At 38.3% G+C, this 17,217-nt stretch overlaps 1 long non-coding RNA gene across 2 annotated transcripts in view; it reads right to left on the reverse strand.

The window, feature by feature from the left end:
• Positions 1-14,537, reverse strand: part of LOC144049084 (uncharacterized) — a 75,376-nt gene extending 60,839 nt beyond the window's left edge. For both annotated transcript variants that reach the window (XR_013293474.1, XR_013293473.1), the window contains exons 1-2: positions 14,425-14,537; positions 5,596-5,748 (exon numbers count right to left, since the gene is read on the reverse strand). This is a non-coding gene — a long non-coding RNA (uncharacterized LOC144049084). The remainder of the gene's footprint in view (positions 1-5,595; positions 5,749-14,424) is intronic.
• Between the last annotated feature and the right edge of the window lie 2,680 nt (positions 14,538-17,217).

The following is a 17,217-nucleotide window of genomic DNA, read 5'->3' on the forward strand; positions in this document are numbered from 1 at the left end:
TATCATGTTACGTTTCATTTAAAGTATTAACACCTTTTGTTTTGTTTGACGTGAAGTGCCAAGGTCTGAATAAATAGAAGGAAGCGGGTAAATTGTCTTTGGCGCTCCTGAGGCTTCGATTGAGAGGAATGTTCCGACGGCATCTCTCTCCTTTCATCAAAATACATTTGCAAGCTTGTTGTTTACATCTTTATGTATCACGTCAATTGTCGAGCTTCAGCTCGCGTTCTTATACAACGTCAAACATTTAAAGAAGCCCCGGACAGATGCTTCTATTTGTGTTGCAGACTTGAATTTGTGGCAGCTTGTGTCAGGTTTTGTGCAGCTCGCTGTTATTAAGCTCATTAATATTCATTGATGTAATTTTGATGCCCAGCAGCACATCTGCATCAAAGACCTGACTGGTAGGTTTAAATGAAACCGCTTTAAAGGTCACAATTAGACTTAAAGCAGGGGAGGGCAAATTACGGCTTACGGGTATCGTATGTTTTTTACTATTGGAACCTTCAGAGCCCGAGGAGAAATGCAAGAAAAAAAACAAATAAAGATTGGGAAAAGTCAAATCTTTTAACCTTCATTGGACTTCCATTAACCTTTGTGGAAAATATCGTCTGGTCAAGGAGAGATTAAAAGTTGCTTCCTTTTGAACATAGAAAGGGACAACATGGTTTAAAATGAATTCCTTTTCGTGCGGAGGCAACATCTGTAGCATGGAACTATTTTCTAAATATTGACTACAGAAATGCTTGTTTTTTTTCAAGCCCTTTTTCAATCACTTACGAGACTAAACTTATGTTTACAATAATGACACAGTGCAGCGTAGCATTATTTTTGTGTGACGAACGAAGTTGTCATTAGCGCACAGTTGTCCGCACATAATAATCTGGTGTTGAACTTAATTTTTCATACATCGTAATCAGCTACCAAGTATTTTTGCTTGTTTTCAACCATTTTGAGCAACGTGACCTATGATTTGTTTATTTATGTTTTATATCCATAACATTAAATGTTATGTGCATAACACAAAATGTTTCAGTGATATCTGTAAAAAACAAACAAAAACAAAATAAACGTTCAATGCGTAACAGTTGGCAGCTGTGTAATGTTTATGTGAAATCATCTTCGATAAATCAGTTTCATTTTCGTATATTTAACTCTTTGACTGCCAAAAACGTTAAATAACGTTTAGTAAAATCCTATGGAGGAGTGCCAAAGACGTTAAAAGACGTTTGTTTCAAAACAGAGGTGAAACTAACCATTTTCTATTGTTGATTACTGAAAAACGGAATAAGGTAGAAACAAACTTTTTTTTCTGATGAAAGATGAGAGTCCAATCTTTCATTTGGTAGTATGTGTGTTTCCATAGTCCAAACACATCATTTTCTGTGGACCTTGAAAGATCACTCAAAAATGCTTAAATCGGCTGGCACCCACGGCATCCCTTTTCTGAAAACGTCTGGCAGTCAAAGAGTTAAGCACAGTGTTTGAACTGGGCATTATGTGAGAATGGCTAACACTAACATTGAATACATTGACTTTTTAGGAATAAAACCACTGCCTTGTTTAAAATGAAAATTCCAGGCTACTACGCTTAGTGTATTTTAATGTTGGTCATGATGGTGGTACTTAGAAATCGAAGTATTTTTTTTACAGCAGTATTTAATGTAAAAAGTTTGAGAAACCCTGGTTTAGACAGACTGTGTTAGTGTGAAGCTTTCAAAGTAAATGGTCGACTGAAATGTTTTGTATTGAACTGCGCTGTCTTCCACTTCCCAATTTACCGCATCCCTAATTGTTCATTGGTTAATTAAGGAGCACAGTACAGCTCTTATATTTAACATATGGCCCTGGTATTTGACTAAAGGATCCCCCACAACAATGACTACATTCAGAAGCCACCTACATTAAGAAATAAAAAAGAAGAAAAATGAGGCCCCTCATTCATTAGAGGAACATTTGCGAGGGCCAACAGCGAGCTTTTAGCCAACCTGCGGTCCTGCTGCATTATCTCGAAGTGTGAGGATCACAGCAATAATCCCATAATACACATCTGCTACCCACACACACAGAAATCAACACCAACCCACAGCGGTGACTAATGACTAACACCCACTTATTTGGTCTAAAGCATACAGTGGCTACTTCACTTCAGTGGTATGGTGGGCTAATGCACATCTCTATATTGCGCACTTGGAAATGCAGCAACTTTATGGCTGCTGGGGTACCGTATGTACTCGTACCCTGACGCCTTTCGTGAAGAATTAATGAGCTTGTGGATCGACACATAACATATACTGTATGCATTAAATGTACAGACACGCACTTAATGGAATATCTTGAATTTCAAAGCAAGAGCAGCATACCAGTCCATATTTCAATTTCAAACTCAGCAATTTATATCATTTTTCCAAGTCAAAGCAGGAAGGTAAAATATTTAAGAAATCTGACACAAGCGCGTGCAGTCGGATAAATGATCTGATTCTGTTAGCAGGGTTATAATAGTTTTGGATTTTGCAATATAGTCCATTTTTATTTTGGCTTTTTATTTAGTTATTTTTGTTAAAGTTTTTATTATATATAGTATTGTGTAATATAGTAAACTGCAATTCCCAAGTGAATGTCTTTCTTCTGTAGAGCCAAACAGTAATACAGGAATAAATACTTTTAAAATAGACCCAAACAGTACGTAATTAATTGACAAAGATGATAACAAAGGATATCTTTACTATGATTATATAGTTTGTTTTATAAAAGGTAAAATTCAGTTTCAGTTAGTTTTTCTTTAACACCAACTTTTTATTTTTTTTATTTTATTAATGAAAATAATTTGAACTATTTTGTTAGCTTTTGTCTACTATAATAACTTTGTTCAGTGCACAACTTCTGAATAAAGGAAAATGATATACAAGAAGAAATATTTCATATACAATGAAACAGACAAAGCCAAATGTTTCCCAAATAAATGGAATGGAATTGTCAGGAAAATTACACTCTAAAAACAGTTGGGTCAAAAATAACCCAACTGTGGGTCAAATGGGTCTTTTTGTGTAAAACAACTAATAAATATTGGTCAGATCCTTTACTTGGGTTAAAAAATTGGTATTTTAGTATAAAACAACCCAGAAAGTTGGGTCAAATTGACCCATAAAGTGGATCGGTCGATTTTTTAACCATAATTGGGTTACTTTTGACCCAACTGTTTTTAGAGTGTACGCTCGGACTACATAAACATTTAGTGACACTTCAGCTCACTCATGATTTGATGTGTTTTTCTTTGCCATTTTTTTTACCACCACAGAAGGGGACCAATACAACACGTGAGGGTAACCGACCACACGTAGATTCAGAAATTTTGACGAGGCCAGATTGTGTTTGACTTTGTTATCTCCAGAGTAGTTTTAAATACAGGTTAACAATGGATGGAGTCACAACAGGCTCTCCATCCCATTAAATAGACAACACTTGTAACACCAGCACACACAAAAAAAAAATCTATGTGAATTGGATTTATAATCAGGGTATGAATTCATAAATCTACACAAATAGTTTTTGTATGAAATACTTCTCAGAAAGCAATTGAATTCCACCTCGGACTGGGTGAGGGAGGAAGCTTTAATTGGATGTGAGTTTATTGACCACTGCCTGTGTAATGTGCGGTCGATCCCCCCCCACCCCCCACCCCGCGTACGTTTTCAGTTTCATGTTTCCATGCTCAAGTCATGGGTGAGTCTTTCTGTCACAAGCCATCGATCCGCAAAGCAGTTCAGCGAGCTTCGTTAAGTTCGACTCTCTCGTGTCTGCCTTCAAAGAGATGTCGGACTGCACAAAGGTACAAATTCACACAAGGATGAAGAGCGGGTTTGTATGTCACAGTTCCGTTTGGGCTGTTTTATCTTCTTCTTTAGATGGATTTGATGTGGATTATAAATACTTGTCACTTTTAAAGGTTTTACTTCCTGTTGCTTTGTCACATATTTCACATGGTGGCATCATCCAGTTAGGCTCTTGTCTACCCGGATTTTTTTTCCTTTTCTACATTGTTCAGGACGGACAATTTAAAGGATGGGTTATAATTAAGTGGGCCTCATACCACACACCACACCATATACTTCCTAACCAGATGTATGAAATTAAATTAAAAAATATATATAATTTAATTAGTTAAATTTAAATACTTATTTATTTTAACTATAAGAAAATTTAATAATTTTCCCGCCTAAAAAAACTATATGTATATTATATATTAGGGCTGTCAAAATTAAAGCATTAACTATGGAGATTTATTGAAATTTTTTAAAGCATTAATTTTTTTTAACTCAGTTAACTCTTACTTCTTGTTGTAACATACAACCTCTGTTCACGAGTCGTCACTGGCGCAAAGATGGATGACAAAAAAGGGCTATATGCAGTTTTATTTTCAGTTTTACTTACTCGATGCCGTGTGTGCTCTGTTCGTGGGCACAACCAAGCCTTTAAGTGAGACATTTTGACAATTGTTTCTATGAGACAAAACATGCCTAAATAGCTGAGCCCGTTTTGATCGTTTTGTTCAACATTTCTATTTTACAGGAGAAGAATTCGATACAAGCAGCAAAGAAAACTATTAGAACAGTCTTTGATTGAAAATATACTTTCTACCTGATGATTTAAAATTAATTCCATGATTTTACTCAAGCTAAGTAGCTGTTACAAGCTTTTTTTTTTTTTTAAATAGTACAAGTAGAAAAATGTGATTAATCGCAATTAATTATGGGAAACTGTAATTAATTACTTTTAAAAAATGTAATCGCTTGGCAGCACACATATATATATATATATATATATATATATATATATATATATAAAATCCCTCATGCCCTTTACATGGCTTGAACAGTCACCCAACACTGCCACTAGATAAGTTGTCATGTTAATTACGACGTCTTTTGTGTGTGTCAAACTAAAGCAACACATGCTGAAAATAACCTGCCTGATCACAGCACATTTGTAGTCAACAACATCCCTTGATGAAAGTGTTTTTCCGAGGCGACCGGCGTTGCCTCGTTCTCATGTGGAGGAGCACATCCAATCGTGACATCACAGGCGCATCACAACAAATTAGAGCAGCCGCTTTTCCGTCTAATGATGTTTATCGCCTGGTGCGTAGATGCAGGGACTTAATCACATTTCCTTCACTCGTTGTGAGGCTGGCTAAGTGTTTATCCCAAAGACTTGATAACACGTTTTTGCTTTGTGAAGCTGGGAGTGTATCATGAATGGGAAGCTATCAACAATTACGTCTCCAAAAGGCGGAGGCAGGTTTAACATACTCCATGGAAAATGCTCCCCGTCATTCAGCCAATTACGGGCTTTTGACGAAAACGCTTCTTTCATTATTCAACATAGAGCATGTCAGTCTTGTCAAGGAAATTTGCTCTCATACAAGTGTTTTTTCGCACAACAGCCATGTGAATAGTGAAATGTGTTCAAAGCACAGATAGTGTTTGCACCAGGCCTTGCCAAGTCCATGTCCAGTGAAGATCGCTCGCTGAGCTGACTGTAATTAAACTCGACTTTCCCTCTGATCTCTTCCATCTCTTATGATATAGTCCTTACCTTCTCCTTCGTTCTCATCTTCCCGCTGAGCAGGGATCCTGAATAAATAAGCCGGAGTTCCGAGTGGAGGGGCGTTAATTGGCCTGTTTTTATGAGAGCAGGATGTTCTCCCTGACCTTTTGCGGAGATAGCCAGTAGCCTGAGGGCAGACGCCTGCAGAGAGACAAAGTGAAAGCTGTTAGTCATGAGACTCCGGAAGCAGCGGCAGTAGCTGGGACGGAACAAGGTCCTTGCTGCACCGCGACAGGACGGACCACTTCACGTCATCGCAAATCTGGCAAAGTGCCGTGTAACGGATGTTAAGTAGACTTCGTTTACAGAACCAGCAATCGGGCTGACGCTAATCAGTCAGCAACACTCAAGATCAGATTTGAACCATTAATTGGTCGGCCTCCACCGAAACACAGCAATTTAAAACAGTGTCTACCTATTAGGACAGAACTTTTAACTCTTTTAACTTAACTAAATCTACTTCTTTTTTTTAAATAGTAGCGTAAATGAAGAATTTTATGGAGTACAGACGCTCCCCTACTTACGAACATTCGAGTTACGAACAACGGTACATACGAACATGTCTGCGCGCATGTCAAAAAACGTTCGGAAAGAGATGCTGTAAGTTAGATTTTTTATTGCGCACCTTTTTCCGAGTACTGTAGTGCTTCTTTCCGCCGCTAATACCGACGCTTGGCGCTGTGAGAGCTCACCCAGCATTGGAGGCTCAGCAACGTGTCGAGGAGGAGGAAGAAGAAGAAACGCCTGTCGCTCATAGATAAAGCCATCGCACTCTTCGAGCAGCAAGACCCAAATATTGAACGTTGCACAAAGGTTGCAAATCAATTGAATGATGCCATACAGTGCTACCGCATCATTTGTGATGAAAAAAGAAGAAAACTGTGCAATCGTCGTTAGATCGCTTCTTTCGGACAGTTTCTAGTAAATCCTCCAAGGAAGATACTCATCAACCCTCATCTTCTTCTCCGCGACCCTCAACTTCTTCCTACATTGAAGTTACGGAGGAGGAAGTAACTTTTGAAGCCCATTCCAGCGACGACGAAGAACCTCTCATGATATAAAATCCTCCTCTTCCTCCTCCTCCATCAAATCCTTAAGCATCGAGTACATCTTCCAAAAGTAAGTTAAACTTCATTTTATTTATCTTATTACGTACATGTACATACTGTGTGTGTCTCTCGCTCTCTCTCTCTAACATACGTAGTACAGTACTGTACGTATTCTCTTTAAACATCAATTATAATACAAAATATAGCACTGAAGCAACTTACGAACAAATTCACCTTACGAACGATCGCTCGGAACGTAACTCGTTCGTAAGTTGGGGAGCGTCTGTACTGCATTTGGAAGGCATTGGTTGAAATGTATTTTAAAGTCTCAACTCCCACTTAATTTACAGCATAGCCTGCAACAAATGATTAAAATCACATTTGGAGTTTAACTCTGGACAAAACTTTAAATGATGCCCGCCTGTCATTCTGCTGCTAGGTACATTTTGGAGAGTGATCCATCTCTTTTTGATACCTGCAGATGGCAGGTTTTAGGGTCACATATGCAGTGGCATGACTCATGGAGTGCACCTATTTCTGACAGCAGTGCCATAAATCACTCATTGCTGATTTCTGCCCTGCGCACGGGTTAGATCCTTGAAAAGCGAAATGATTTACTATCGGTTTCATTAATTGTGATCTTATTCTCAGTGCTATTAGTCATATAGTATTCGATACGTCCTTGATTAGCTACTTACTCACGTTAGCACAAAATCAGCCTGTTGTGGAAGGCAATCTAAAATCAATATCAGCTCATATTTCCAATCAAAACAGGCCAGTGACTTACTGTTTGTGCAAAGCATCGGCCATCAATCAAAGCTCATTCTATTAGTTACAAGGTAAAATATAGGAAACTTAAGTCGTTTTCTCACTGCCTTCACTATGAAATTGATGCAATCATATTTATTTTTTGAGTGTTTTTTTTCCCCACTTGTCCCTTTCAGACAGAACTCGCCAAGCGGATAATGCCGTGTTCACACAGTAGCTCTATCTTCACGCAGCCAGATAATTACATATTTGGCGATGTCAGTCCGACAAAGAAAAGTTGCTTTCGACAAAGGCACGCGGGGCGTGGGCAGTGAGTATTAGGTGTTAAACGTCACACTCCGCTTACACACTGGCAGTGTTCTGCCTCAAGGCGACAAAATCGGCAGTTGACTTCAACCCTCGTATTCCGCACCGCCACATTACACACACAGCATAAAGGCAGCCGGGAAAAAGCCATCTTAGATGGCTTTTGCAAGCGCAATATGAAATTAAAATAGCAATGGGTAAAGCTGACAAAATACAGCTAAAAGCTTTGAGCTCAGCTTCTTCCTATAGCGCTCTGAATAGCCTATTTATTAAAATCCAAAGAGATGCTACAATGTATAAAACGGTGAGTGGGCGAGCGCTAGGAAAGGACATGCTAATTTAGCCTCAAGTAACTTAGCGCTAGGAAAGGACAGGCTAATTTAGCCTCAAGTAACTTAGCGCTAGGAAAGGACAGGCTAATTTAGCCTCAAGTAACTTAGCGCTAGGAAAGGACAGGCTAATTTAGCCTCAAGTAACTTAGCGCTAGGAAAAGACAGGCTAATTTAGCCTCAAGTAACTTAGCGCTAGGAAAGGACAGGCTAATTTAGCCTCAAGTAACTTAGCGCTAGGAAAGGACAGGCTAATTTAGCCTCAAGTAACTTTGCGCTAGGAAAGGACAGGCTAATTTAGCCTCAAGTAACTTAGCGCTAGGAAAGGACAGGCTAATTTAGCCTCAAGTAACTTAGCGCTAGGAAAGGACATGCTAATTTAGCCTCAAGTAACTTAGCGCTAGGAAAGGACAGGCTAATTTAGCCTCAAGTAACTTAGCGCTAGGAAAGGACAGGCTAATTTAGCCTCAAGTAATTTAGCGCTAGGAAAGGACAGGCTAATTTAGCCTCAAGTAACTTAGCGCTAGGAAAGGACAGGCTAATTTAGCCTCAAGTAACTTAGAGCTAGGAAAGGACAGGCTAATTTAGCCTCAAGTAATTTAGCCTCAAGTAATTTAGCGCTAGGAAAGGATAGGCTAATTTAGCCCCAAGTAACTTAGCGTTAGGAAAGGACAGGCTAATTTAGCATGTCGCTCGCATGTAGTTTTGGTACACTGAAAAAAGTCAATATAAGGCTTGGTAATGCACTTTGGACAACATATGTTGTAAATCAAACTTTTGGATTACTATGTGTTTTTCAGCAAAAGCACAATTTGTATCCCATTCGAGTTGATTCGGGATTCGCTGCTTAAACAATAAACGACTAGCAAATGTGGATTTGGGGTTTGTGTCTGAGCTCTAGTATAGTTATAGGTTTGTTGTTGTTTTTTGAGAGTATAGTTATATAGTATATAGTTATAGGTTGAGGCTTTGTTTTGTCTGTGAGACAATATTTCCGAAAAAGAGAAACAGTTGTGCAAACCGGACGCGCAGATTAACAATAATCTTCTCGACATGGCATGTTTTTGGTGGGTTAATCTTCATGTAGCCGCCCTGGTTTATTGTCAGTGCAATCTTGATGCTCGTGGAGTGCAATCTTAATGTCTTATCCTCTTTTGTAAGAGAGGGAGAAAAAATATTCTTGGTGAGATTGATTTGCGTATTTTCACACAATCTCAACATCTCCCTGATATGATTCTGCAGCAGACTGCATATAAAGTGCAACAACATTGCATCAGAAAGTATATCTCATCTCTGTGCAATGCAAATAGAGTACGCCACACTTAGCTGATGTCACACCTTGATAGCATGTATACAATCCAGCGTGATCTCATTATATGATCGGACGTACCAAACTCAGCACCAGTGGCCAGGGATTACATTTGAATCTAAATAGGACTCTATATTATAGTCTAATAAATGATCAATTGATAGATTGTTAATATCCAACTTTTCACAGTATTACATTCCATCTCTTGCCAAACGATGACTTTAGACAGTAAATGCAGCTGAAAATATAACAAATCTGATTGCACCGGGAGAAAAGACTGCATCGCTTTTTGCGAAGCTTTTGCCAGCAGAGAAGAGAAGAAAAAAAAAGGAGTCTAAGCCTGTAATCCAATCTGATTCAGAACTACAGTGAGATCTGCCTCCACTCAGCGTGTGAACAAAGAGCAGCCTGGAATTCGCCAGTAAATCATAAACCACCTTAATACTGTGTAATTCGATAGGTGGAATTGAGTGAGCTGTTTCCTTTGGAGCAGCTGTGCCGTGACGTCGACTCTGTCTCTCTTACCACAGTTTTTGTTTTTCAGGCTCTAATAGTAAAAGGAGCAGCATTGTCAAGTGGGAGGCTACTTGAATTGTGGTTGGCGGGGAAGATTACTCCAAATGAAGTGAAGCAAATTGTCTAATTCCATTCAGAGACCGCGCGTTATCGGCTTTATCTTCCACGGAGACGGTATTAGGCCTCTAAATAATCGAGAATGGTTGCGATGGGAGAAACTGAAAGAGCTTCCCCTCGACCCTCTTGTGAGATTGTCAACCTGACCTGCACAATGACATGTCTTTATTTAACAAATGCACAAATTGTTCTGTTATATGTGTACAAATGAGACATAGTAGCGTGTCGGGCTAGCGTGCTTTCAAACGCAACGACCACACACTGTTAAATAGGGACTCATAAATCCTTCTTCTTCATGAATTAATAATATTTAATGTAAGACTTCCAAGAGCCAAAGAACATCAAACAAAGATATGCGTAGAAGGGAATTGTTAGATGTGCGGGAGGCTTTTGGTAATACATTGTCCAAAAAGTCAAACAACTAAAGTTAAAGTTAATATTTTTGTGACTTTATATTTATGAGGGAGATCTTTTGAATAAAAAATGCTAATCTTGATAGTTTTTAAATATCCATCCATTTATTTTATAGACCACCCATGACTGGTTGCCAGCCAATCATAGTGCCTGTGTAATCAACATCTCAGGGCTAAGAAGCAAAAAAGTTCAAAGTTGATCTGATCGAGACCCGCCTCCAGATTACGGCAATCGTGTGAAGGCACGTTATGGTTTGCTCTTGTCGACACAAGAATGAAATGTTATTTTTGTGTATATCACCAAGCGGCCGCATTTAAATAGTAAAAAAAAAATAGAGGGTCGAGTACCAATCCCATACCAATGACGTTACATGAAATACTGAGAGGTCACCTTGGAACGACTGCCGTTTTGCATCCTATAAGAGTGATAGAATTTGGGCGTGCCGGTAGCTATAAATAATTGGCTTTCCACACCAACACTGAGACTAGAGCTGTCCTATCCAGCCGATGCAAACTCCTCAGATAAGAGGCCAAACCTCCTCGAAGACAACCCGGACAATCTAGTTTGCGAACGATTCAATGCCCTGAGAGAAACAAGTACCCACTTCCATCCTTATGGACAATTTGGTGTCTTCGTTCAACCTACCATAAAATAAGGCAAAGCAGGACCAGCTAATACTGTAGACATACAGCATCTTGTAGCTGTTAGACATAGCATTATAGCCACCGCCAGCCCCTGTAATCTTGCGGCATTTATTCTTGTCGAACCCTCGGGAATACAAAACAAAAAAAGAGCAGTGCACTTCTGACTCGTTTGCATGATCCATTCTAAAGTATTCTCTAGTCTCGGTCAGTCACTGCACTACACTAGACTTTTCTACCTCATGATTATATTTTATATTTTGGCAGTCTTGAACAAATATACAGGGATGTGATTTGACCAAAGTGAAATTATCTGAAAATTTAGCCGGGGGTCTGGGGGCCGCCGGCACCCAGCTAGGTCCAGGGCAGTGCCCTGGTGGGGGGACACGGGGGGCAAAGCCCCCCGGAGCTCATGGGTTTTCCGTGTTTTTAAGTACTTTCAATGCACTCACATGACAAAGAAATAGACAAAACAACAGCATAAATTTTCAATGTATATTGAACTATCCCATATAAAATGGCAGTTTTAGTCAACTCAAAATCAGTCACATTCAAAAACATTGGACTGCCTTTGCTTTTAAAAACTATCACTGAGAATATCATCATATCTAACTAATGTGATTACTAAGTTAACACATAAATAATGTTGAAGAGTTCAAATTTCATGAACAAATAATTGTATCATGACCAAATGAAAAGTAATTCATATTAGAGCATACCACAAATGTCTTTGTTATAGCAGAAGATGTTATCTGTCGGAGTCATGTGCATACACAATGAACTACAAAAAAAAAAAAAAATAATAATAATAATATTTTTTTTGGGGGGGGGGGGGGGGGGTAAAAAAAGCGGAATTCCGCGAATTAGCGGAAAAATCACATCCCTGAATATAACATTCAATTGAGTGCAGTCCGTGTTCTACTTTTTGGATCTGGAAGAGCAACAGAATGACAGCGTCAATATGGTTCTGGCAAGTGGAAATACAGTGGAAATTTATTTCTGTATGAACTAAGAGTCTTAACACAATTTTGTATGTTGGTTTTTTTGTGCCTAATTCTGTGTAATCTTTTCTGCTACTTGCTCTATTTAAAAATGTCTGTGCTCAAAGTCTATGTCAAAAATGACTTCAGCTTTCAGCACAGTACAGTACAGTGATGGGATGTTTTGGTCCCATGCTAAAAAAAAAATTTTTTTTTTTTAAATCCCAGGCTAATTTCTGCTTTTATTTTCCGTGTCAGGATCCATTTGGGCACAATAACAACAGGAAAACAGAAAGAATGTGAAATGACATGGAAACAAACAAATCACATATTGCAGTTGGCAGTGAATAGCTTGTGATTCATGCCAATTTTCCAGCTGAATAAACAGATATAATAACATCCTTATGTAATATGTTCATTCGGCTTGTGATGACTTCCCATTACTTGAATTTCAATGTCTAAGTGTCATTTGCATTTCTAGAATGTCAGTGCTAATTTCACAAAGTTTGGACTCAAAATCATGAACGTATTGCATGTTTTAATAAGTTGACTCATTCACTGCCATTGACGGCTGTAGACGAAATTCATTTGAACTATTTCTATTAGTTTAACATTTTTTTTCTACTTTTGTTAACAAGAGTATTTTTGTTGTACATTTAGAACATATATAAAATTTGTGATTAATTGTGAGTTAACTAGTGAAGTCATGCGATTAATTACGATTAAAAATTTTAATTGCCTGACGCCCTAAATTTTTAATTATCTTTAATTGTAATTAATCGCATGACTTAAATAGTTAACTCACGATTAATCACACATTTTATAATCTGTTCTAAATGTACAATAAAAAAATGTTTTCTAGATTTTCATACTCTTGTTAACAAAAGTGGAATTTTTTTTTACATCACTAATAGAAATAGTTCAAATGAATTTTTGACGTCTATAGCCGTCAATGGCAGTGAATGAGTCAATATGAAAGTGATTTCAAATCATCCCACATAGTTGGCGTGACGATTGTACGCGCACCGAAAAAGGCGGCAGGAGGGAAGTCGTCGTGCTTGACGTCTGCGATCGGCGCCCGTATCGCCTGATAGACAAGAACAAATCCAATCCGCATGAGACAGATGCACAAAGCCACATTCATCCAAGCATCACTCTTTGCTTCTCTATCTTTCCTCCCTCTCTCTCTCTCTCTCTCTGCGACTCTGACATGAAGACGGAAGCCGGAGAATCAAGGTCAGGCCAGTGCACGTGACTTTGCAGGAGAATGAATTTCCAAACGACTTTCTCTGGGCTCAGTGACAGACTGAAGGAATATAGCCTTGTCAAGCCGGCTGATGTACGTTTGACCATTGAAGTCGTCACATGCCGTGCGTTCGTGCGTCCACTGCCACCGGCACCCTTAAAGGGAGCGATGGGTGACTAGGTGTTTAATTCATGAGCCAAAAGGTCCGTCATGGATGTTGTTGCTGTTTGAGCGGAACCTAATCAACGAGGAGCGCAAGAGTGAGCGAGTACGGTTGGACCTGAGTGAATGCGAAAAAAAGTCCACATTGTCTTTATTCCAATGAGTTAATGATGTTGCCGACTGGAGGGACAAAAAAACAATGTCATCACGGCTGGTGTGCTTCTGCAGGCCACCGACAAAAATGAGTTGTCACCCGACTGGCTATAATTTATATCTGACTAATGAGCAAGAGGCGGGAAAGCAGTGTCAACATTTTTGCACTGCACGTTTAGAAAGGAGTAAGAAAAAAAATAAGCGTTAAGTAATGCAGTCTTGTGATTGCCAGCTGCCCAAGACTTGCCAAAATTTGGCAATTAGTGAATTAAAATTATCTTTAATGAGTTTGTACTGAATTTTGCATGAGCCAAATTTATTTGGTTTTCTTGTGCCAAGACTATTCTCAAGATGGCAAAAGCTACTTTGGGCATAAAAGTATACGCACCCCTATTCAAATTGCGTGGGTCAGTGATGGATAAGTTTGTCCGATGATCCCCACGCTTTTGGCAGTTATAGGTTAGAGTTAGTGGTGAAAAAGGTTTTGAAATGATTTATCTTTGTCTCCTTTTTTAATTTTCCAACAATCTGGTTTTTTTTTTATTCCTTCCTATTTTCCATTTGTTGACACACCGGAAGAGCTATACCGTAAACAAACGAATAATAAACATAAATGACCTTACAGTTGTCAAATATACCTTCAACACAACTTTTAGTCGTACATGTGAAAAAGCTAGCTAAAACAGACAGCTAGTAGCATTGAACTACTACTAATGACAAGCTATCATTAGCTTCACTTCAATGGAAAATAACATTCAAAAACTCATTTTCATAAGTAATTCACGTCATGAAAAATCACAATAAAACAAATAAAACAACACAAATACCTTGTCCCCATTCCAGCTAGGTGCTTAGACAGCAACAACCGTAAATCTGCGTTTACGTTACGTTAATCAATCACAGACCGTTTTCTTTTCTTTCTTTTTTTTTCCTGTTAACGTCTTTCTGTTCGGTGTAAAGACACCTCTAGTGCTATAGCACTTCCTAAACTGCCGGAAGTGCGCCAAAATAAAAGCAAAACGTAAAATTTTCAACTCAAAAAATAAAGCATGGAGAGAACAGGATGTTGACATTAGAAATCCAAAATAAACTACATAAATTTATGAGTTTGTTACACTATGACTAACCCAAGACTATAAATATAAAACAAACAAATAACTTTAGCTACAAAACTCAACTTTCATATATTTCTTTTGAACACATTGCAGCTTTTTTTTGTCATGTAGAGTTCTTGCATCACCTCAATTGTCACTCTACAATGGTCAACTCTTGAACTTGAAAGTACTTCTGCGAAGAAAGCGAGAGAACGAGAGTGCTCAATCAGGGCAAAAAGTTACATTACAACATCGTCACGCTCGATAAGAATGTACGACTGCCCCGGGTCCTTGTGGGGACTTCATGACCTCAACGCTGCATCAATTAAATAATTTGAACATGTAACTGAGAGACTGGTTTGAAAATCCTGCTTTTTGACAAATATTAACCGTAATTAAAACCCAACCTACTGTACTGGATGGCAACGACAGCAATGTTGGCATTAATAAAGGAAGTCATTTTATGGCCTTTCTGATCTATCAGAGTGCAGGATGAAAAGAGTAGTCGAGCGTCAGTCTGGGGAGTCGGAGCCCTTTGGGACCCAACAGCTTGACTTATTCCATAACTGTTATGAATTAAATATATTCAATCTCCATCGTCCGTTGGCACCATAATGACCCCAACTTGGTTGATTTACAGTCACTGCTTGTGCTGGGGCTTCTAACCTCAAGACCTGTGTCATTTTCACTTGATTGCGCTTAAAAGTGTGGAGGAGATAGCGTGTGAGTGGCCGTCCCGACACATTGGGTGTGACGGAAACCAATTGGATCGTAAAATTGGTTTGGGTTTAAAAAATGTGAGTGCATCGAATCAAATAACTTGGGGTGCTTGTTGCTATTCCTGCCAAATCTTAGAGCTCTGTTTCAATGTTTTTATGCAGCTTTTTGTGCTGACATTTTTTCCAGGTTCATACTGTGCCCCCCTGGAGTACCAGCCTTGTTTTCCCCCCTCCCGCTTGCTTCCTTTTATTTTTATTTTATTTTTAGGCTTATAACTGGAGGAATTTCTCCTTTATAGATCAATAAAACTGGCCTTGAAATGTATCACAAAAAAGAAGAAGATTTTTATTGGAAAGATGCACATCTCTAATTAAAAGCTTCACAGTATAAACGCAAGTTGTTGATTTTTCACGTGTCAAACTCGGCAGATGCAAGTGGATAATTAATTGAATTAAGCCCACTGCACGCTTGTTTTTATACAATTGTAATAATGGTAAAAAGACATGCTAAAGTTCCGATACTTTGACAAATCCATATATATCTCAGAAATAGCACCTCATCCTGGCACTTTATCTCACAGATCCCTTTGGTGTATTGCGGCAACATAACAAGGCTCTCAATATAATGTTAATTTAAAGTTCCTTTAACACCATTTTTTTATTTTTAGTTCATAACATTTTTCCACTTTTATGTTAATTAGAGTATGAAAAATAAAAACAATTATTGTACATTTTATTGTACATTTAGAGCTGATTTTTAAATTTGCGATTAATCGTGAGTTAAATATTAAAGTCATGCGCTATACGATTAAAAATTTTAATCGCCTGATACCACTACTATATATACAATTTTTTTTGGGTCAATTTAGTCAAAAAAATGTTGCAAATGATGATACTTCTGTGACACAAAATGGTAAAGGAATTTTGGCATTAAAAGTTTGAAATGTATTACTTTAGATTTTTTTTTCTTCTTAGAAACAACAATTACTGTTTGAATGATGTCAATTTCCCAAAATAAAATAATTGATTTTCAAAATGAAATCCAGCGACATTTCTTTCGTCATGACCATAATTAATCAAATTATAGGAAAATGTTAATATACACTTTTACGGTATTTTATTTATTTTTTTGACAGTGCAACAGTGTAGCAATAATGACCCATTTGTCCAAATAAGCAATTTGCTTATTTTTTACAAGTGGGCCTACTGTATGTGAATAACACATCTGTTGTAGAATACTAATATTATTCTGTAGCGTGTCCACTGCTGAAGGACACACGCTTCCAACATACAAGACAGCATTATGTAAGCACGCCTACACACACGAACGCCGCCGCATATTGCCGACCAGCACCGCCACACAACACTGCGAAAGGTGACAGCATTTCCGCCGCTCTCGGGAAGACCTCACTCCCAGCAGGTCACACAGCTACGGCGCCGGCTTTGCACCGCCATCTGGCAGCCCCCCCCCCTTCCTTCCCCTCCCCATTTATTTTGCTGTTATTTGATAAATATCATTCTATTTTTAAATTTTAATAAATTGTGCAACAGTTATTCAGTACCCAAATATTTTTTCCCCACAACTGGATACCTACTCAAGTAACTAAGCCTACTTTTTTTTCTTTATTTTTTTATTATACCTGAGTCTATTACTCTTAAGTAACAATACTCTTACTCGAGTACAATTTTTAGCTACACTACCCATCGCTGATCAAAAGTGTGTATCATTCATTATTCTTGTATTGGATGATAAATTCTGCTGTTGAAAATACTCGAGTAGTTATTTCCCTGAGTAATTACTCAAGTA

This window comes from Vanacampus margaritifer, chromosome 3, assembly GCF_051991255.1.
Source record: "Vanacampus margaritifer isolate UIUO_Vmar chromosome 3, RoL_Vmar_1.0, whole genome shotgun sequence".
Taxonomy (NCBI): Eukaryota; Metazoa; Chordata; class Actinopteri; order Syngnathiformes; family Syngnathidae; genus Vanacampus; species Vanacampus margaritifer.